Source organism: Puma concolor, chromosome B1 (genome assembly GCF_028749965.1).
Source record: "Puma concolor isolate L17-30 chromosome B1, mPumCon1.1.hap2, whole genome shotgun sequence".
Lineage (NCBI taxonomy): Eukaryota > Metazoa > Chordata > Mammalia > Carnivora > Felidae > Puma > Puma concolor.
In genome coordinates, this window is record NC_141670.1 from 133159193 (window position 1) to 133182304 (window position 23112).

Below are 23112 nucleotides of genomic sequence, written 5' to 3' on the forward strand. Positions count from 1 at the left end.
TTCAAGCATGGCTGAATGTAATGGTTTAAATTATATCACCAGAAAAAGAACTCCTCACTTTCTCTCCATCTCCCAGCTCTGCTTTCCTTTCCTTTCCTTTGTCTTCATGTCTCCCTCATACAAACTGTCCACAAATGGCCTCCATTAACAGTTCCAGTTTTACATTATACCTAGTCAAGAGACCCATCTTTCCCAAGAGTTCTAGTAATAGTTTGGGTCTTGTACCCACCCATGAACCAATGACTGTGACCAGGAACAGGTGGTTCTCCTACTGCTCTAAGTAAGACATACTATTTACCCCTTGGTCAGGGTCAGCCCCACCTACTCACATGGACTGAGTTATGTAGCTCTTCAATGGAAAATTGAGATGTAGTCATTAGCAAGGGGTGAATGGAAGTCAAGAAGACGGAAACAGCAGGTGTCTTGCATAGATGGTTCCCTGCATCCTTATTTCCTGGTGCACTTTAAACAAGTTTTCAGTAGCTGAGGTGAACTGAGCATGATTTTTGTTCCTTATAGCCCAAAAGCACCTAGCAAAAATAATCACTGGAACACAGTCCTGTATGAAATAGACTTTCACATGTATGACATGCAGGTTTTAAATAGAAGGTGGCTATCCGCAAGTGTACGTGGCTAAAATGGCCAGATGAAGAACCAAATCCTTCCACATTGCATACCCGTGACAACAGTGTAGACACAACCCCAGTTTTCAGAGCCTGAAGCCATTTAGGACTCTTCCTTCATCTTAAAGTTAGCTAGAAATCTTTTGTGATGAAATGATTGCTCCATCTTCTCTCACTTTAATTAGAGTAGTTGATTTTCAAAATGCCTAGCACAACAGCTGGAGCAGAGTCAGTTCTTTAAAAAACTGTTGGCCTTAAATTCCACAAATGTTAACAATCAACAGGTGGTGTGCTACGTTTGATAAAAAACGGTATAATACCAAGACTTGGTTCTCATGAAACTCTGAGTGTATTCAGGAGAAAAAACATGAATTGTAGTACAGTGTTTTATTAACTACAACGAGGATGGATACTTCATACAGATGTATCACAGAGGAGGAAGTAATTAAATAGAAGAATGGGTGGTTTTGGCAAGTGTTCCTGAAGAAAGCGAAAGCTAACTCAAATTTTGATAGGTGAATAGGAATTTGATAAGCGGCTATGAGGAAAGGGCACTTCCAGGGGAGGGTGGGTGGAGGGCACAATCAAAGCAAAGTCTTGGTGTCGCAGAACAATCTACTAGTGTGATAAAAACTATTACAGAAATAGAAAATGTGAGTTTAGGGAGCAGCAAGAGATGATGTCAGTAGGACAAGCAGTGATCCGAGTGTCTCTTATGCAATCAATTGAACAAGCCTAGCTTAAGAATATTCCAGATAGAGATAATCTAAACATTTGGCAATAGGACATTGATTAAATATACAGTGGAATACTAAGTAGGCAAAAGATGATGCTGCAGAAGGCTACTTAGCATCAGAAGAGGGGGAACGGGAAGTTGGGTAGGGAGGGACGGAAGGAGGAGAGGGGGGAGGGAGGGAGGAAAATAAGTAGGAACCTAACTTATACGGCTTGCTATGGTTTTCCAGAAATCCAGATGCAGGCAGGGAACCTCCAAACAGACCTGAATGTGAGTCACAGTCACTTTCAGTGTCGGTGAAAGATATTGCTAAGGGATGACCATAGGGCCGACCTTCCTTCTCCCCTACTAACAGAACCTCAATTTTGATTGGGGCACCAGGATGTCTAGCCTAGAAAAATCAAGGCAGGTCCATTCCTCCTTGCTAGGGGCTCATTTTCAGAGTCTTCCTGGGTGATTTGGTGACTGAATTCTGGCCAACTATTTGGGACTAGGAGAGTGGGTTTTGGAAAATGTTTTTCTTCCATGAAAAAAAATGGAGGTTCCCTTTTCCACAGGAATTCTTTTCTTCCTGTTGTAGAAGAGGAAAAAAAAATCTTTTCCTTCTATCCTCCTAACTTCTCCAGCTGAAGCCCTATAGACAGACAAAGACAAATTAAGACAGGAAAAAGAAACCGTATTTATTTACCTGTGCATTGTGCATAGATCCAGTAGAAACTCAGTGATGTATGACTCAAATGGGTGGGTTTATCTTAATAAAGAGCAATCATTTTGTAGAGAAATGACCAGACAAAGGAAAAAGGGGTATAGGCTTTTAGGGGCAGCAAACTGTGGCAAGGTAAATGTATGAGGGGAACCTAATGAAAGCCAAGGGTTATTTTAGTAAGATTGGTTCGCAGACCCATCTTGGGGCTGGCTCTCCATCTTTTTCATGGCCACAAGACTTCCCAGGAAAGGGGCTTATAGCAGTCCTCATTTCTCAGAAGTTTTCTTTTAGTCAGATAAGGAAAGCTCCAAGAAGGCTTTCTTATGCATCTGTTGACTCCTATTTGCCTCCAGCTCAAAACAATCCTTAATGACAAAATGGCATATTTTGCAGTGGCATATTCAGATCCCCTACATTGTTTTGAATGTGGTTTGTAATGACAGAATTTTTTTTTTTAGTTTAGTTATTTTTAGAGAGAGAGTACATGCATGCACACGAGCAGGGGAGGGGCAGAGGGAGAGGAAGACAGAGGATCCCAAGCAGGTTCCACACTGTCAGCACAGAGCTTGATGTGGGTCTCAGTCTGACAAACCTGTGAGATCATGACCTGAGCCAAGATGAAGAGTTGGATGCTTAAGATACTGAGCCACCCAGGTGCCCTGTAATAAAATAATTTTTGTAGTGATGGCAGCATTCTTGTAACCATGCAGTGGTAAGTCTATTTAGAACCCAGTACTGGGCAGAATGCAGGGATATAAAAGAAATAAGGGTGCCTGGGTGGCTCAGTCGGTTAAGTGTCTGATTTCAGCTCAGGTCATGATCTCATGGTTCATGGGTTTGAGCCCCACATTGGTCTCTTTGCTGACAGCTCAGAGCCTGGAGCCTACTTCATATTCTGTGTCTCCCTCTCTCTCTTTCCCTCCCCCCACACGTGCTCTGTCTCTCTATCAAAAATAAACATTAAAAAAAGATTGTCTAATAAATAAATAAAAGAAATAGAAGTTATAGTCCCTGAGACCAAAAGCCTATAATCCAGAGTGTCAAGACATGTGCACATGAATTAACAGAACACTTACAAAACAACTTACAGTATTAGTAGTGCTAACTAACATGGAATTGACGGCAGCCCTCCAGAATTCACTGTTGGTAACTCTGTCCTGCCAATGTTTCTTGCCAATCCAGCTAGATGGATGAAGCTTTTAGGAAAGATGTGACATTTAGAGAGGATTCTACTCTCAAATTCTTGTCTTTTTAAAATACATTGCTGCTCCTGTTTAAACATGACTAACAGCTTTCACTCAGAAAGGGAATAGTCTATCAAAAAAAAAGCATCGGGCCAGACATTGGGCTTCAGTCTTGGTAAAGGCACTTTTAGCTGTTGGACATCATGAAGGTCACTTAAACATCTGGGATTTTCGTTCCTGATTTCTAAATTGGAGATAATGATCCATCCGACAATATTTCCTGAGCACTTAATAAGTGTTGGACACTATTTTAGGCGATAAGGATATAGCAGTGAACTAGAGATGAAGTCCCTGCCCTCATAAACAGTAGATATCAATAAACAAATATATACTCTATCAAGATGCAGTAGTGGGCCCAATGGAAAAACATAGAGCAGGGGTAAGGAAGATAAAAGAACGGCAGCATGTAAGTGGGAAGGGGAGCTGCAATTTTACATAGAATGGTCAAGAACACCACTTTGATAAGAGACTTGCATTTCCTTCCTTGTGTGTTGCATGCGCATGCACAGGCCTGCTTTTCTGGGGGCTTATGGGAGGAAGTCAAGTGACTGAAAATATGTAAAAAGTGCTTGGTAAATTATTCTATGTGAACATAAGGTGTTACTATCAGTGTTATTATTGCAGGGGAAGTCTAAACTCCTTAGTTTGACATTTAAGATCCTAAGCAACACGACCTTTCCAACCTACCTTTCCAGTTTTGTATCTACTCTCCAGTATAAGTCTAACTTCCAGATTTATCTAATTCACTTGGCAATTAATCATATACCATCTCATGTTGCTTCTCCTATTATTTCTTCTGTTTAAATCCTTTATTATTTCACTTTTCAGAAATTCTGTGCCCCAATAAAATGATAAACTTCTCTATATCAGAGTTTTTCTATAAACGTCTTGAGCATAAAAGGTGTTCAATAATTTTTATTGATTTTGTTTGACATAATGGTTTACTGTTTCTCATCACTTCAAAAACCATCACTTGGTTTGGAATTGAAGTTACACTCGATTTTGTCTGAGTTTTGAATTGCATTATTTATCCTAGAAGCAGATATTTGAGAAGCAGAATTTTGAAAAATTCTGTATTGTTAAAGAGGGCCTTTAACAGCGGTTAGGACTTCCCCTAAGTATTACCTCAGTGTCATTCAGACCAATAAGGTATGGTAGAAACTGTTAAGATAAGTACCAATCAAGGTTTCAGTAGGCATAATAATAATCCTCCAAAAATATCTACATCCTAATCTCTGGGACCTATGAATATGTTACCTTACATGATAAAAGGCCCTTCATGGATGTGATTAAGTTAAGGATCTAGAAATGGACAGATTTTTCTGGATTATCTGGGTGTACCCAAGGTAATCACAATGGTCACAAGCCAGGGAATATAGGCTGTCTCCAGAAGCTGGGACCAATAAGGAAGGAAAAGATTATCCCCTCAGAGACTCCAGAAGGAATGCATAGCCCTGCTGGTCCTTTGATTTTAGCCCTGTAAGACCTATTTTCAGACTTTCAATTTCCAGAACTGTAAGCTAATATATTTGTGTTATATCAAGCTACTGAATTTGTGGTAATTTGTTACAGCATCAGTAGGAACTACCCACGTGGTATAGTAAAAACAACCTTGAATTAGAGATCTGTCACAGTCTAGCCACTACTGCCTGCATATTAATTGTTAACCTCAGGAAACTCAGTCCACCTCAGTTTTCTTTCCTGTAACATGAAATTATTCTTGCCTTACAGTGTTGTTATAAAGACAGATAAAATTATTTATGTGCACACTTTGTAAAGTATTTTGTGTTACATACGTCAGGTGTAAAACTTTAAGCTTTTCTTAATGAGGGTGAGAACTGGAATGAAGATATCTGTCCTTGGTGCACCAACGCCTTCAATATTATACCATAGCCACCCCTGTTGTTTTGGAAGGGGACAGCCACCCAGCACATTGTCACAACCATCTCTCCACAACCAAATTGAACATGATGAACTGATTACAGTATTCTCTGACCAGGAGCCAAGACACAACCATAGAGTCCTTCTTAACCCACCTTCAGAGAGTTGCTATGGGGCGCCTGGGTGGCTCAGTCGTTTAGGCATCTGACTTCAGCTCAGGTCATGATTTCACGGTCCTTGGGTTCGAGCCCTGTGTCGGGCTCTGTGCTGACAGCTCAGAGCCTGGTGCCTGTTGCGGATTCTGTGTCTCCCTCTCTCTCTCTGCCCCTCCCCTGCTTGTGCTCTGTCGCGCTCTGTCTCAAAAATAAAAAAGAATTTTAAAAAAGTTGTTATCAACCAACTAGAGCTAGAGTGAAATAATTTAATTCAAATCCCTGGTCTAGTAGGTTAGAAAGTTTGGTTCCTTGGCCAACAGCATGGACATCACTGTGAGCTTCTTAGCAATGCCCACATAAGACCTACATAATCAGAATCTTCATTACAACAAGATCCTTGGGTGAGTCCTGTGTACTAGTTCAGAGGACGTATTTTGGAGTGGGTTGAATCCCGGTTGTGCAGGTTACTAAAGTGTGGCCTCAACCAAAGTGTCTAAATCACGGAAGCCTGTTTTCTTGCCTATACAGTGGAGAACAATACCCACCCCCCTGAGTTGCTGTGGAAATCAGAGAAGGCACATATAAGGCCTTTTACATAGTGCCTGCCAACAATATTCAGTTAATAACAGTTATTTTCCTCGTATCATTTGCAGCATCTCTAGCTGTTAACCATACTACACATCCATATAGTACTACTGGAGCCACTTGGCAGGGACGATTTTCAAAGCCATCCACGCCCATCAGTGGGGGTGGGGGAGAGGGAAGAAGGACAAGAAAACCGTCAGCAATGCCATCTCCAAATACGCAGGATACTGTCCGTTTTGCAACACATGTGAAACGTCGGGGAGTTCCTTGTTCTCAGATTTTCGCTGCACGTGGCTTTATTAGAAACCGTCTGCTAGAGTCTAGACACATACATGGAGTCTGGTGACCTGTGGGAAGGAGCAAGGGCCAGAATTCCTGCCCAGTCGCTCTGGGCCCTAGTCCTCTACCTTAGTCTCCTTAACTTTCCACCTGCCGCTGGTCACCTTGCAGCAGAACGCTGACCCTCCAGCCCCTGCCCCGCTACCCACCCCCCCACCCCCCTGCCGCGCGGCAAGTAGCCGCTGCAAACCCTTCCCGGGGGACCTGGAAGGCTGGGCTGGGGTGCGGCGGGGGCGGAGCTCGGCGCCCTGCTGCCGCCGCCACCGCCGCCGCTGCCTGCGAAGCTGCAGCCCCTTCCCCGGATGCTCCGGCCCGGCGGCGCTGCCCTCCGTGGACAGGTGGGCGCATCCCGGGCCTGACGGAGGAGCAGTCGGGCACGTGAACTCCCACCTCCAATTTGGCTCCGTGCCGGGCGGCGGCGGCTGCAGCCCCGCGGTGGGGGCGGCCCCCGCGGTCTCCGCCCGGCTCCTGCGCGCCGCCTCTGCTCTTTGCATAGTAATTTCAGTTCCTGCGAGCACCCAGCTAGCTCCCGGAACGGGGCGAAAAAGGACCGCCGCTCCGGAGCCCGCCGGAGCTATCCGTGTGGCGCCGAGAGCCGCCGCTTGGGATATGCGACGGGAAACCCCCGCCACAGCGCAGGCAGCGGCCCCGCGGCGCCGGGGAGAGCCCAGCGAGAGCAGGTAGGCGACCGGCGGCCGCGGGAGGAGACGCCCCCCTGCGCCACCTCTGCCCGGCGTCCAGCCCGGGAGACCGGAGCTTTGTGGTGTGCTCGGTACCGCCGGGGGTATGGATTCGGTCCCACATTTTGCCCGCTGATCGTTTGCCTGTTGCTCTTGTCCCCATCCCGTCCTGCGCTCCAGGAGGGGCCGTCTTTCTCGCAGGTGATGAATTTCTCTGCAAGGTCATTGCTCCCTTAGGCTCTGGCTTTGAAGGTAAATGGGAGACGAAGCCTGCTGTTCTCGTTCTTGGGCTGGGAGGCGTGGGGATTATAATCCATCAGGTCTGCACACTGTGAATATCCAAATAGGGGGTGTGTGTGTGTGTGTGTGTGTGTGTGTGTGTGTGTGTGTGTGTGTTTGGCAATACTATACTTGTATTTTTCTCATTTTCCCATGTCTATTTTCTTTAGAGTCAAAACACTGTAGTTTTCATATATTTCATATGTGTGTGTATATACATGTATGTGTGCGTTTATCCACATACACACTTGCATATATAGTTTATCTTGAGAGAGGTGGAGAGAGAAGGAGGGGAGGCAGAGGTTGATAAAGGGAAATCATTGTAGAGACCTGTTCGGTATGTAGAGGTGAACTTTGGAACCACATTAAGTCAGGGTAGAGACTAGAGGCTATAAAGGTTCTGCAGAGATGGATCTTAGGGAAAAATCTGAAGAACACTGCCAGCCGATATACACACAACAGATTTTCACGCTATCCAGGCAGATCTAAAAGATAGATGCAAAATTTCAGACACGACAGTGGACAATAAAAGAGGAGGTGCAGGGGAAGAGGGGTTCTTGGACCCTGGGAAGTGAATTTTGGGTGGTGGGAAGGCAGCAGGCAGCCGTCGGGTTTGAAGGGCCTCCTGGAGAAGCAGTGGGAGAAATCTCTGCTTGGAGCGTAGGCAGTTCAAGGTTAAGATGATGTGAATGTCCAGAAAGCAGCAGAGGCGGTGGGGAAAAGGCAAGGGTTGGAGGAGGGGAGTCACCGAGAAGCAAGCACCTTTTATTAAGGGGATCTTCCTGTTAAAGCAAACCTGGATATGCTCCATCGCAATATTTTTCACAACACATTTGTGAAAGAACCATCAGTCCGTGTCTTCATTTTATTTTTGCGGGGAATCTGGGTCATGATGGGACTGAAAGAAACTGAAGTGTTTACAACCCCAGCAAGATTTGGGGAGAGAGTTGATTAAGGCTTAGTCTCATGAAATATTTACACATCTCTTGCGTGGGCTTTTGTTTGCTCTTGTTGGTGCTGCTGCATATTTTACTTTGATAACGCTTTGAGTGTACTTCTCTTGAATGTGCTTATTTTCCAGTTATAAACTATTCTTTCTTTTCCATTGTGTTCACCATTGGCCTGCCCTGAGCCTGGGAATAAAGACACATGAGTCACAGCATAAAGAAGAAAATCTGCTCTGTTGCTATCTGCGAATGACAGGAGTTTGTATTAGAGAATGTTCTTTAAATAGAATCACCAAGAGCACTTTTTAAGTTTTTATGTGTTGGGGGAGGGGGGAGGAAATGGGTTGTTGATTCACAAACAGGAAAAAAGAGTAGTAATCGCCATTGCAAGTCTAGATGTTATATCACTGGGATTTATTTTGGAAACAGAGCAGAGGAACTCACGCTGAGCCACGTACAGTGTGTTGTGGTGTGGTGAGGCTTCACCTAATCATTAACTAGACTTTTATGAAAATGATGAGGGAAAAAAAAAAAAAAAGCATGGCTTCATATGGGAAGTGGAGGCCTGAAACATGACCTGAATCGGATCAGTCTCAACTGGAGGTCGGGGTGAGGTCCAACAAGCCATTTTGAAATTTGGGTATTTTTTAATTGCCTCAATACACTTGCCTTAATTATTTGTCCCTGCAACATTTTCTTGACTGTGCCTCAAATATACTTATGAGATATAGGTCTCCTTCACTGTATGAATTCCCAGTCAAAAAACCTACAGCTTATGGGGAAGCATTAAAATGTCCATCATGGAATCCAAAATCATAAAAGATTGGGAGTCAGGACACACAGTTCCAGCCCCAGCTCACGCGTGAGTTCTTTCAGTGCTAGCAGTTTCTGCCCTCTGTGCACTCATTCATTGATTCATTCATGCAATCAACCTTGTTTATCTAGAACTCACCATGGTCCTCGTCTGTGGAATAGAAGACTGAGCGAGACACAGCCTCTGCTGGCAGAACTGGGCAGGGAGTGAGTACCACCTGGTTCAGTGCTCTGACAGGGCCTGTAGACCATGCTGCGGAAGTCAGGTCGTGGAGGTAGAGAGGACGAGGACTGTGTGCAGAGACCTGAAGAACAAGAGGAACTAGTTTGGTAAAGAGGAGAGAGAGGAGTAGTCCTGGTACAGGGGCCAAAACATGAAGAGGCCCAGGAATAACAGGTAGCTCTGGGTGGGTGAAAAACTGAGAGAAGATGGAGACGGAAAGATGAGTGTAAAAGGAAGCAGACCCACCCTCACACTGAAGTCTGGCAGGGCCACTAACTCATCTGGTCATGACTGTAAACTGTTTGACCTGGGTAAGTTAGGTACGTGCATATCCAGGGAGGCTCTATGTTGTTCACATCACCCAATGTTATACCCTTCAAATATCTAGAAACACTATTCACTAATTTTTTTTTAACGTTTATTTATTATTGAGAGACAGGGCGTGAGCGGGGGAGGAGCAGAGAGAAAGAGGGGGACATAGAATCTGAAGCAGGTTCCGGGCTCCAAGGTGTCAGCACAGAGCCCGACGCAGGGCTCGAACTCACAAACCACGAGATCATGACCTGAGCCGAAGTGAGACGCTTAACCGACTGAGCCACCCAGATGCCCCCCTATTCGCTAATTTGTAATAACCTGATTAAAAAGGAGACGTACCCTTGAAAAAGTCATAATCCTCTATGTCTCAATTTCTTCATCCATGAAATGTCTACCCCCTACTTTGCCTATTGTGAGAATAAAAGGGAATGAGAGAACGGAGATTGGAGTTTTATAGGAGGCAGGGGATCTTATTTTTATGACAACAGTGCTCAGGGCAAAAAGATGGAAAGTACTGTATATGCCAGGGATTAATTGTCCCCAATGACCCAAAAGGCAAAAGTATGATGGTTTGAAAAAGTGGATGAAAAAAAAAAAGTAACTCAGAAACATGTACTAAAGAGAGCCAAAAGGTCTCACACAATTCTTAAATTATGTCTTAAGTGAGGGGAATGTATATAACAACCCCATGGCAATCAATAAGTGCCCTTCTAGAACTGGTCACAACCCATCGTGAAGTCAGTTTACTGGGTCTGATCCATTTTTATTTTCAAAAAATGAAGTAGAGTAAAACCGAATAGAAGGGTAAGTAAGTATAGTTCATGGAACTTTTTGATTAAATATATGTTTATATGTATATATACACATCCGACTATGATGTAGATTGTATATCTTATTATGCATCATGTTCCAAAAAGTCCAAAAGCCAGTGCTTTAAGTGACACAAAGAAGAGATGCTTCCCGTTTGTCAGACCCCAAGAGTCAACAGGAAATCTGATACACAAGCATTTACACAATATTCTGAAAGGCAGAACTGCCTTGAGAAAGGCAAGACATTATGACTTACCATTAATTCATGACGCTAAAGTCGGATGAGAAGGAGATCCTTGGGGACTGCATTGATCTAGAAAGGCTTCAAGGAGAAGGTGGAATGTGAGCTAGTTTATGAAAGATGAATGGATCTGGGTGGGCAGTGTGGCAGGAGTGGTGATATAGAAGGAAGAAGTAAAGAATGAGGCAGGGTAGTGTGAGCTTTATTTAAGAAACATTTAGAAAAGAAAATGAGTATCGAGGTGGGGGGAGAGAATCACCGCAGGATTTCTGGTTAGACTAAAATATTAGCCAAGAGTTGTTATTTTGTATATAAGATTTCTTTTCCTAATGCTACTCCATTAAGAAAATCTAGTCAGCATGGCCATAACATCATAAATCTGTCGTTTCCTGCCTTTAAAAAACTCTCATTTGCAATAATTTACTGGCTAGGCCTTGTTTCAGTTGAATCCAATGAACTATTGAAATTACGCGATATACCACATTGTAGCATGAGCATTTCGTTTCCCAGAACACAAGTGCCATCATTGGCACAGAGGGGCAAGGGTGATCAAGTGACTGTCACAAATCCAGCAAACCTTTCTATTCTCTCCTACAAGTCTCCTTTCCTGTGTGCCTCGTAGGTATAAACCCCCGTGTTAGAAACCAACAGCTTCTTGAAGATGAATCAGACCACTTGGTACTTATAACCCCAAAAGGAAGGGCAGAACCTGCCAGATTTTATTTTTCAGTTGCTCTATGACTCGTTCGGCATTTTAGTAAAATGTTTGAGTATGTTTGCATGCATTTTCAGAAATTAACATCAGTGTGTTTTGCTGCAACCCGAGCTGTTAGGAGATAAAATCAGAGGAGAATGTCTTCACTTGTGTTTTTTAAAATGTTTGGTGGGCTTCTTTCAGCTCTTGCTACCTTTCCTATGGAATAGAACAACATTATGATATTAATACCCTTTTGAAAACAGTTATACCTTCAACCAGAAGAACAGTGCCAGTTAAAACAGAGACTCGGGTACCCAAATTAGTTGATTTGGAGTTCAGTCAAATATGGAGATTCACTTTTCTATAAAGATGTCCTGGACTCCTTTTTCATCTTCCTTCATCAGAATCTTTAGATTAGTGATAAGCTAGCTTTGTTGCATAAGAGTCAAGTCCGGAATAACAAAAACACTTAGAGGCTGCATTTGAATTGAAAAGACTTTATTGAATTTCATGGAGGAAAATGTATATGAGCTTACAATTTAGATTACTTACTGTCTTGAATGCCAGTGAGAAAAATTTTCACAGCTTTTTATTTGGGCTTATTGGAGTTGCCAGCACAATAACAGCTTTCTGATTTTTCATGTCTATAATTAGATCGTCGGCTTTATTTTAAAGCTGGCAGCATAATTGGGGGCCTGAATTATTATTACCAGGTAATAATAACGGACCCTTAGCTGGAAGGCTAAATGCTGTGACCTATTGAATCTGAATCCGAATCTAAATGTAGGGCTTGGAAATCTATATTTTATGATGGTCCTAAAATGATTCCAATAGCCAGGCTTGAACACCACTGTTCAGTCTTGCCTTTACTTACAGGGGAGAAAAAAAGATAACAGGTGAGCCCCAGATGAGTGAATAATGTGTCCTCACGATTGTTAGAGCTGGGGCTAAAACCTAGACCTCTTCTTTCTAATTCTCTACCGATTTTCTGCTGAGGGGGGAAGGAGTGGGGTCTGAAGAGAGGATATGAATGGCTCCAGAGTGGTGGGGGGAAGGGAATCTAATTATTCCTGCAGCCCTTCCTCCAAAATTAAGAGTCAATGCTGTGAGCCTTTCTAAGTGACAACGCAGTGATCTCTCTCCCAGAGGTCTGATGTGGCAGAAAAATTGTGGGCATCAGCTGTGCAACCTGAGGCAGGGAGCCTTCTTGGACTTACTTACACACCAGATTCCACTTAAACATGTTAATTCTTGGGTCTTAAACCCGGTGGATACCCAAGCCAACCCTACTGCTTTAGTCAGTAGTCACAGCTTGTGACACTTGCAGAACCAAGCAAACCTTGAAAATACTCAAGGCTAGAGAGTAACAGTTCACAGTCACAGGCACCTCCAGGGACCTCAGCACTCTTGCTAATTCAGTAACAGACAGCTGGACAGAGAGCTCCAGTGCTCCTTAAAAGATCACATTTCCATCTACTAATTTTCTGGAGAAAAGGAGTTGCAGAGGATCCTTTTTTAAGCCTGAATTGCAAATGGTCCAGTAAAGTGGAAGATCTAGTTCAGGGGGAGTAATCAAGATGTTTTATGGGGATAGACTCTTGATTGTTTTTTCAGCATATTGATTTCTAAATAGTCTAAAATTAAAACAATCGTATTGTGTCTATGGGAGACTCTTTCTTTATAATGTACAACTTCGGGTAAATTAAATGCTTGAGGGAGCTAAACATTTGTGTTCACTATATTTTCTGAGTAATCAGAGCATCTTTTTTTGTTTCAATTCTTGTTGACAATTTTTTTTCTAAAATGTTATAGTCTGTGCCTATGTGTCTGCCTTAAGAAGTACACTATAGCAGATATCATCGGGATTCAGAATTTTGCATCAGCTCCAGATTTTTACTCCAAATTGTGTCTGTGTAGGACAGGGCTGCTGAATATAATATAGACATTTTTAATCATCTTTCTTCTTTTCTGGTCTGATATGAATTTGCTTTCTCCTGATACACTTCTCAAAAATTGTTGTTCAAGGGGCACCTGGGTGGCTCAGTCAATTAAGCGTCCAACTTCGGCTCAGGTCATGATCTCACAGTTCATGAGTTCAAGCCCCACAATCAGGTTCTCTGCTGTCAGCACAGAACCTGCTTCAGATCCTCTGTTCCCCTCTCTCTCTGCCCCTACCCCGCTCTCTCTCTCAAAAATAAACATTAATTTTTTTTAATTGTTCAAAATGCAAGATATAATTGATTTATCATGGAGTCCACTTTGTTAGACTTTGGTCATTGCCTTTGCCATTACATCATTTTGGAATGCTCAATCCTTCATCCTAAATTAGCTTCTCAATCCCCTCAAAACATGGTTTAGAGATCAATTATTTCAGTAAACCCTCCGTGATTCTTATGCCCTGTCTCTAACTACTTTCCTATACAGAGCATGAATTTTTAATTTACACTTGGTAATATTTTTTTTCTAAGCACGGCTTTCTTTGAATACTATAAATTATTTCTCCTTGAAAAATGCAGGTAAAAATGAAGCAACTAGAATTTTAATGCTAATGAGGATTTTAATCAGTGCGAAGGTTAATAAATGGATATGCATTTTCCCTTGCATCCTTGAATGAGTAGAAATTGCTTCTGACAAATGAGTGTGGAGATTTGGTCTTGTTTTCATGTTGAACATGTTCCGAAAGCAGTCACCGAACAGAAATCTGTCAATGTCAGGGTTAGGGGCTGAGCTCTCATTAAGTGAAAATGCCTATGCAATCTCCTTTCACATGGGGATGATTTTGTGTCTACACGTATAGATACTCAGAGCAGAAGAATCCTTTGCCGTGAGCATCTGAGAGACCCAATACATTTCACTTAACGTGGCCAGACCTCAGGTTTGAAGATGTATATATATACCAGGTCAGAAATTAAAAACTGGCACAGTTTGTGGGCCCAGCAGGAAGATCATGTTTTATTTGACTCGCAGGTATTTATTTTTCATTAAGGCAATATTTAAAACTTAAGAGATATATTATAAAAAATGAGACACTGATACATACTCTCTGGGTAGAAGCTAAGTAACAGTATGTGCTACATCTTTATTTCATTATAGTCTCCACTACTCCCTACTGTCTCTCTGACACTGAGGCTTCGTAGAAGCCACTTGTGCTCAACAACTTCAGTTAATAGGGATTGAGTTTGTGATGTTTTCTAAGTATCCCTGGGCCCTCCAGTGCTGTGACTGTACTCATGAAACTGATGTGACTCTACAAAGTAGAGAGATCATTGTGGTCAATGTCGTTGACTCCCGTAAACTATCACGAGAGTCTAAAAAGTTTCCATCATCAAAACATGCGGATGCTGCAAAAGGTTAATGAATACAAACTGGGTTGACGTGGTCTGTTAGCAAGAGAAGAGTGAATTTTTCAGTTTGCTTATTTTTTACCGTACCACTTTTGGCAGCAAGCAAACAAAATCAACCGTCCGTAGAACAGTTCATTTCTTCTTTAACCAATAACTACCATTTTACATCAGATTGCTTTATGTGTGTTTAAATAAACCATATCTTTATGTTACATACGACTCTTTAGCTATATGCCAAACTTGCCTAGCCTCCTGAAAGCCCAAAGCATATCTCAGTCTTTCAGGTAACGGTGAGGTCTATTTCGTAGGCTTGGCAATTGAGAACCAACTGTCAGAAGTAGTATCAACTCTTATCCCAGTTTGTGTCTGTGTCTGTACAGCTGAGAAATGTGCATCTAACAATGGCAGTTGGCTGTGCTTTTAACTCATCCCTGAGATCACTACACAGTGTGGCCACTGGATTGTGTGGAACTCGTCTGTTACTAGGGCTGACAATGAGCTGAGCTGACTGTGTCACAGTTGATCATTCACATTAGAAGTAAAGACATATGCCCTTCTGAGACAATAGGATGAAAACCTCAGGCAGATCTCGAAAATAGAGAAAGCTCTTAATTAATAGCTCTCTGAAATCACTTTCTTTCTCAACTACCGCTGCCACTTTCCTTCCTCGTGCACACTTTGCTGCGTACCACCCCCACACTGTGCCTCCCACCTCGCTTCTAAAAACATCCTCACATCAAATTATTAATCCCAAAGTGTCGGTGCTTCACCATCTTCACTCTAAGAAGACGGGGCTGAGAATAGTATCAGTGGAAGCCAACAGAGGACACGGGGCTACATTGACTCTGTGCTTTCTTTGGACAGAGTGCATTTCCATGTAGAATGATGTCCGCGTCTTCATAACACCTAAAGTGTATTGATAACATGTAAGAGACCATAGGTGTTAAAATTCTTTAGGGGTCAAGGTAATTTTTTTCTTAGTGATTTGAAATAACATAAACTTAGTTACACTAAAACTTTCATGCTCTTATGAAGAACTGTTCTATTTCCCTGGCGGTTATTTGGATGTCTAAAATTGTAATGATGAGTTTTTAAAGATCATCCCTCACTACTTTTGAGTAGTGAGTCTAACTCTCAGAGAGGGATGATAAAAGTTAATAATGTGAGCTTGATGGATTGGGGATATGTCAGCTACTTCTGCTTTGCAAATGAAATAAAAGCATTCCTCAAACTGGAAATAGGATTTTATTTAGGAGATGAAGTATAGAATGTGAAAGGGGACCAGCTGAAGCTCTGATTTGAGGAAGATAGATGCTTGGATCATTTAATAAATTTGTATCGAGTACTTGATATATATGTTAGGCCCTGTGCTATGTGCTAGGGATTCAAAAATGAATAAAACATAATCTGAACTCTCAAATAATTCCCAGACTCCTGGCCTACATAAACATACTAATAAATATGCTCAGCAGCATTAGAGTGGGTTCTTTTCCTGGTGAGGTTCCCTGGGAATTCCCCTGCAGCCTAACAACCAGGCTTCTTTCTCTGTCCCAAACAGACCTCTCTCTTCCTTCCTCTAGGCCCTAGCAATTCACTTAATTTCCGTTCCCCTTCAGAGCTTCGCCACCTGCTCACCACACCTGGGTTCCTTTCTTCCAGCCAGGCCAGCTTGAAAACTGGAGGAAGCCTTTCCCACACTACACTTCCTTAATGTCGTCAAAAATGAAATGGTAGACATATGTATTTTCAACTTCATCTTGTTAAAAACAACTAAGAAACAGAGGGGAGCAAATGTGACCAAGATAGGGAAGGTGTAAGATTAAGAAATCTTCCAGGTTTCTGTGGGCAGCTAGTTTATACACTGTAGGAAATTTCCTCCCCATGAAAATACCAGAACCTCAATGTAACTTCATCGCCCCTCATTTTTTTCTATTCAAGAAAACATCTACAAATGCAAGTGAGATAAATGAGAGTAACATTATTATAAAAATCACTTTATCATCGAGATCAACATAACTGACATTACAGAAAACTGCTCTAAATTAGTCTTTTAATAAATCATTTGCTGTCATTGGTACTTTACCATTGCTTATAAATGGTTTGTAATATGCTAGTGTATTTTAAGACAAGTGAAAGGCCGCCATTTGGGATTATTAGATTCGCAAGGATCACCTTCACCCTTGGAAGATGATCTTGAATCAGAGCATTATTGGGTAATATACCCATTTCGGAGTACTGAGAACACTTGGGGTTTTCATAGTTGTTGGGTGAAATACCCCCTGCCTGCATGCTATCCTTTTTTCCTAACATGGTGCCTATCACTCTTCCCTGGTCTTCCTCTTCAGGGTTAAGACCCTAGAGTTTAAGTGGTAAATCACATCTCTGGATTGCCTGGTGAGTGATTCCGTTTTTGTGTCTTCACTCCTGCTGAGAAGAGAACTTTCTTGCTTTGCTGCCCAGAAGGTAGCAGCACAGGGGAAATAAGAGAAGAGGCAGTACCTAGATTTCAGAACTAAGGATGGTAAGTGAAAAAGAATGAAAAACCAACCAAACACGTGGGGAAGAGGAATTTAGTTGAGGTAAATGAGGATCAAGAGCCTAAGGGAACCACTCAGGGCACTTTTGCTATCTTGGTTCTAGGGCATAAGAGAACCCTAGTACATTTCTCTTCATCCATTTGCTTTCCACTGTAAGGAAACAGGTGATGAGTAGACTACAAATCTGTCCAGTTAATGAACTCAGATTCTTTCAGAACTTCATTCTTTGGCCTTTTCTGCTAGTGACATCCTGCTAAACCCATTTCTCATTTAAACAAATCTATGAGATTTGTACTTTTACTTCCCCCATTTTAGAGATGAGGAAACAGATTAAAAACTTGCCAAAGGTCCCTCAGATAGTATCTGACTCAACTGTGTGTAGATTCAGAGTTGTCTAACTTCAAAAGTCACAAGCTTCACTTCACTACTATACCACACTGTAATGTATTAACATTACTATTATTACCACTGGGTCAAAAGCAGAGGAATAGGTTGGATTTTATAGCCTGATTTCTCCTATCTCAAATTTCATTTTGTGTTGCTGAAAAACCAAACTGAAAGCTTATAAATCAGAGATAAGACTTTTTTTTTTAAGCAAACAGAGTGAGTTCAAGGACAAACAAACATTTTAGGTTAAAACTTTATAAATCATTGTATAGGCGGTTAAATTGAAAAATAAAAATGTTTATCAAAATATCCAGGTGACACATATGTTCAGCAAACAACATTTCTTTGTTTCTCAAGAGAAAAACTAAATACCTATCAGATAGTCACGTGCATACACACGTGCGCACACACACACATAGAAGGAGAAAAACAAAGCATGTGTCTGTGTTTAGCCCTACCTGTGGACTTTGGACTTAGACACTATTTATAGAACTAGTGTTTCCGTGATTGATGTTTTAATCATAGATACTCATTTACTTATGAAAGTTGAGCAATTCCTCATTTTAGCTGGCAGCTAAGTGTTCTAGTTCAAATTAAAGGCTGAAAAAAAGACAGTCTATGTACAGAAGGCTCATTTGAGACAAGCTCCTTCTTAAAACCATATTCCTAATAAATTAATGATAGTTGACAGGTAGATGAATATATATTATCCCTATCCATTTTAAAGACGAAAATCCACTAATTGTTTTTAAAGCCATAACTTCTGCCTTAATTTATTTTTTTGTTCCTTAATAAGCAATTGATTTTTTTCTAGTTAAAAAAAAATAGGCAGAAGTCACCTGCAGGCATTGGTCTTATTACTGGACTCTTGTCATCAATCTGGAATGTGTTTACCACAAACAACACTTCATGTTGTTTCAGAATCCAAATGCTTTGTTCCAGGGGATGGCATGGCAAAGTGCACTAGTTTTCAAAATGCAGAAGATTTTAATCAGTGACCTGTAAGATGATCTTAGATGGTATACAGGTTTACTTTTTATTTTAATAGTTACGAATTTGTTTTATTTCAGAAATGTATTGGGGTGCCTGGGTGGCTCAGTCAGTTAAGCGTCTGACTTTGGCTCAGGTCATGATCTTGCGGCTTGTGGGTTTGAGCCCCGCATCGGGCTCTGTGCTGACAGCATGGAGCCTGCAGCCTGCTTCAGATTCTGTGTTTCCCTCTCTCTCTCTACCCCTCCTCATTCACAGTCTATCTCTCTCTCTCTCAAAAATAAATAGACATTAAAAAAAATTTGAAATACACTAAGAATAAATTTAAAGTATATTTTAAAAATATAGCCTATAATGTATTTAGCATATGGTATATTTTTAAATTTATTTTAAAATAAGTTTATATTTAATATTTTTTAAATATACCATATACAAAATACACCATATGCTGCTATATGTAAAATACATTACTAGCACATCAAAACTGTTACTTTGCAGAGAGAGCATTTCTTAAGACTAGGTTAATATTTTCAGCTAGTGCACCAATTAAAGTCAATTGAATAAAAAGCATTAAGTAAAAAATAGTTTAGATAAGAAGCACCATAAGGTAAAAATCATGAAAGTGACACACACATGTCACAATCTGTGAAAATGGTACTTGAAGTCATGTCATTGCCCAAGGGACCTCAGGTTCTTTCTAGAAATGAACAGTTTGGTCCAGAAATTCCTAAGAACAATTCTAGTTTTAATGTCCAGGTTTTTAAAACGGTCTTTCATTTTTTTCTTCTCTCTTGGGCCTCTTTTTTTCTGGATTTGGGGTCTCTTCAGCCTTTTCTGGAACTTGGAGATGCCCTTCTTATCTCCCCCCTCTCCATTGCCACCAATAATTTATGCATTCAGTTGTTCACACATGTATTCATGGAACAAACATACTGTGGAGAATTTCCATAGTAGGTTTTGTTGTAGACACGCAAGAAAGCTACAGGTCTGTACTCTCTGACTTCTGTGTAAATCAGTCTACATGTCTGTGGTTCCCATTAAAATGAAAGTCATTGAAAGCCCTGGACTTCTGCCATATTTTTTTCTTTGTATTTCCTAAATGATTAAGAGATCTTCGTTAGAAAGTCCCTTCATTGATAAAACACATTGTCAAGGCTCATATTACAAATTTAAAACATGTGTTATCCAAATCCTAAATAGGATTATACATGAGAGTGGACAAAAGGGGTTTGTACATTTCATAGTTAGAAAGGTCCAATGCTTGGGCTATTTTGAATACAAAGGGAAAAATTAGTATGGTCACAATTTTTTTTAAAGTTTATTTTTGAGAAAGAGAGAGAGAGAGACAGAGAGAGTGTGAACAGGGGAGAGGCAGAGATAGAGGGAGACACAGAATCCAATGCAGGCTACAGGCTCTGAGCTGTCAGCCCAGAGACCAACACAGGGCTTGAACTCCCAAACCGTGAGATCATGACCTGAGCTGATCATGACACTTAACTAACTAAGCCACCCAGGAGCCCCAGTACTGATTTTTGAGTACAGGCTAATGCATCTTTGGTCAGTTAGAAACTTTTACAAATTTGAGTGAAATGCAAAATTTTAGCACTTATCAGTTTTTTTTTTTTTTAAATCAGTTACTTCAAGGGAGGAGTTGAGTTTCAGTGGCATTTATTGTTTTTCTATATAGTTTACCCCCTGGCAAGTGGTTAAGGTATAACTATTGTTATGCCTACTTTTCTCTGGAATTTGTCCTTGAGAAACATTGTGAAAATGTTGTAAAGCACCTGGATGTGGTGAGTATAAATTGTCACCACTATCTATGTAATGTCAATAGAGCTGTTTTATGCTTGCCAACAATTCATAAGATTTTTCTATACTGATGAAAAGGATATAGCTGTGGTTTCCTGCTGGAGTTTCTATATAATAGTGAGACAAGCATCAGAGGATGCAGTTGGTTGTGGTCGCTTGCTCACACACTGCTGCTCTTTTCTTTTTTGTAAAAAAACAGGAAGCTGAAATTTGCTCTTTACGTAGTTCAGCCAGTGTTTAATAAGGTCTTATCTATGTGCTAATATGTAACGATGTAAAGATGAAAAGAGGCTTCTCCACCTTTAAAGACCATAAAATCTTACTATTAAGAAATATTAAAGAGTTTGAAACACTTGGAACAGTATTTATCGGCTCTCAATACACATACAGTGTGATAAAAATGGATTACTTGAAATCGTTTCCAAATTTGTAGTTTATGTTTTACTATGAGTAGATCCAACTTTCCAAGTGTCACATTAAAACGTATTTTGAAGAAACAACTAGTTGGCTCAGGTGGGGTTTTTTTTGTTGTTGGTGGTGGTGTTGTTTTGAGAGACCATGCATGAGAACCGGGAGGAGGGGCGGAAGGGGAAAGAGAGAGAGAGAGAGAGAGAGAGTCTTAAACAGGCTCCAGGCTCAGTGCAGAGCCAACATGGGGCTCCATCCCACGAACCTGGGATCATGATCTGAGCTGAAATCAAGAGTCATACCCTCAACCAACTAAACCACCCAGGCACCCCATCATAATTTTTTTTTTAATGTTTATTTATTTTTGAGACAATGCGAGAGACAGAGTGCAACCAGTGGAGGGGCAGACAGAGGGAGACACAGAATCTGAAGCAGGCTCCAGGCTCTGAGCTGTCAGCCCAGAGCCTGACGTGGGGCTCAAACTCACGAACCGTGAGATCATGAGATCATGACTCAAGCTGAAGTCAGACGCTTAACCGCTTAACCGACTGAGCCACTCAGGTGCCTGTATCATAATTTTTTTTTTTTAAGTCAGGCACAAAAAGACCATTTGTAACCAAGTGCATATTCTGAATAGAAACAATTTATGGAAGCGATATCAGTTAGGAAAGCAGTAACGGTACGGTGGATGTAGAATAATGGATTTATCATAAGTGTTAGACCTTACATAATCATGGGAGCTTATAAAAAGGTCTATGGGAAGCAGTTGTTCTGCATCTGATATTGGGCCTGCGGTGATCGTAGGCTAACAGAGCCAGCAGTGGAAAGAAAAGCTGGATGTGAAGTGGAGCAGGGACAATCTGGAACCCGCAAGACAAACTGGAACACAGAAAGACAAAACAGAATCCCCGCTGGACTCCTGTCTCCTCCAACCACAGCCACCTGGGAGAACCGTGAAAGGGGCTCACCCTTCTCACTGCAGAGCTGTTGACAGACCTTGGGCAGAGGCTGAGAGAGAGGGTCTGGTGGGAGGTGCGGACCTGCGGCCTGGCTGCTGCCTGAGGTCACTGAGGTGAGCCAGGAGATCAGCGCCCAGCCGCCCAGCTGCTGTTGCACCACAGGGCTCTTCCAAGCCGAATAATGCTAATGCCCCACTTCTGCCACCAAATATCACAGAGGTTTCCCTTGTAGCCAACTATACTGAAGAAGTATTTAGGGAAGGGAATTCCGGGAATGGATTTCCATCTGAGCTAAGCTTCGTACAAAACCACCCCGGAAACTAGCCAATAGAAAGAGAAATGTCTAAGGTTAGAAAGCCCCTTGTTTTTGAGTTCTGCAAGAATGCTTTCCATTAAAGGGCTCAGAGTCCAGTCTACGCATAGATTATACTTAAGACATTTTCTTCTATAGACTTATACAAATTTTCTTCTCTATGTACAACCGTAAGTTGTTGGTTTACTTCCATTCAAAAACTAAAGTTGCAGAAAGAGTGATATATAAAAACAGGTTCCAAGATTCATGTCGTTTACGCCTCTGAGTTCATCTCTTCAAAATATAAATCATCTTGCATTATAAAAGTTAATGAGATTAACTCTGCTCTTGGCTGGATGATGCAAGGTGAACATCTTTCTGCCACAATAGATTCCACACTCCATGTTTAGATTTCTGTAGGTGCTACGGAAAGTTAATATGATACAAAGTTACAGAAAAACAGAAGCTGGTTAGAAAGAAGCTGCTTTCCCAATGTTTTGTATTTATTTTGTTTTGAGACTCTTGCACGCAAGGATGTATGCACTGGTGCCATATGAAGCGGTGAGCTTTCTAATGGTGCAACTATTCAACCAGATGTTATAGTCAGGATTCTGGCAATGACTGGGAGGTTGGCTCGTGGCACTTCAAAGACACATTCACTTTTGAAATTGAGTCTTTATCAGTGACTCTCAACCTCTTTTTTTTGCCCCAACTCACTTCATAAATGATGATTACAGTTTCCCCCTGTAATTCCAATTTTTCCTCTCACCTAAAAAGCACATTGAAGTGCAAGTAAGTGACAAAAACAAAGACAAAACAAAAACCCATTTTTAAAAAAATGGGCAGAGGGTCTGAAAAGACATTTTTCCAAAGAAGAGATACAGATGACTGACAGGTGCTAGTCATGACTAATCATTAGGGAAATACAAACCACAATGAGATGACCTCACACCTGTTAGAATGGCTATTATCAAAAAAGACAAGCAATAACAAACATTGGTAAGGATGCAGAGAAAAGGAAACCCTTGTGCAGCATTGGTGAGAATGTAAACTGGTGCAGTCCCTGTGGAAAACACTATGGAGCTTCCTCAAAACTTTAAATTAAAAATAGA

General features: G+C 41.4%; 1 protein-coding gene across 2 annotated transcripts in view; it reads left to right on the forward strand.

Annotated features, from left to right (window-relative positions):
* The first annotated feature begins 6809 nt into the window (after positions 1–6809).
* Positions 6810–23112, forward strand: part of GPRIN3 (GPRIN family member 3) — a 68133-nt gene continuing 51830 nt past the window's right edge. The window contains exon 1 of one of the 2 annotated variants that reach the window (XM_086704586.1): positions 6810–6949. The gene's annotated coding sequence lies outside the window, so the exon portion shown is untranslated. Of the gene's footprint in view, positions 7202–23112 lie in introns of both variants that reach the window. The other variant, XM_086704587.1, reaches the window with a different exon arrangement.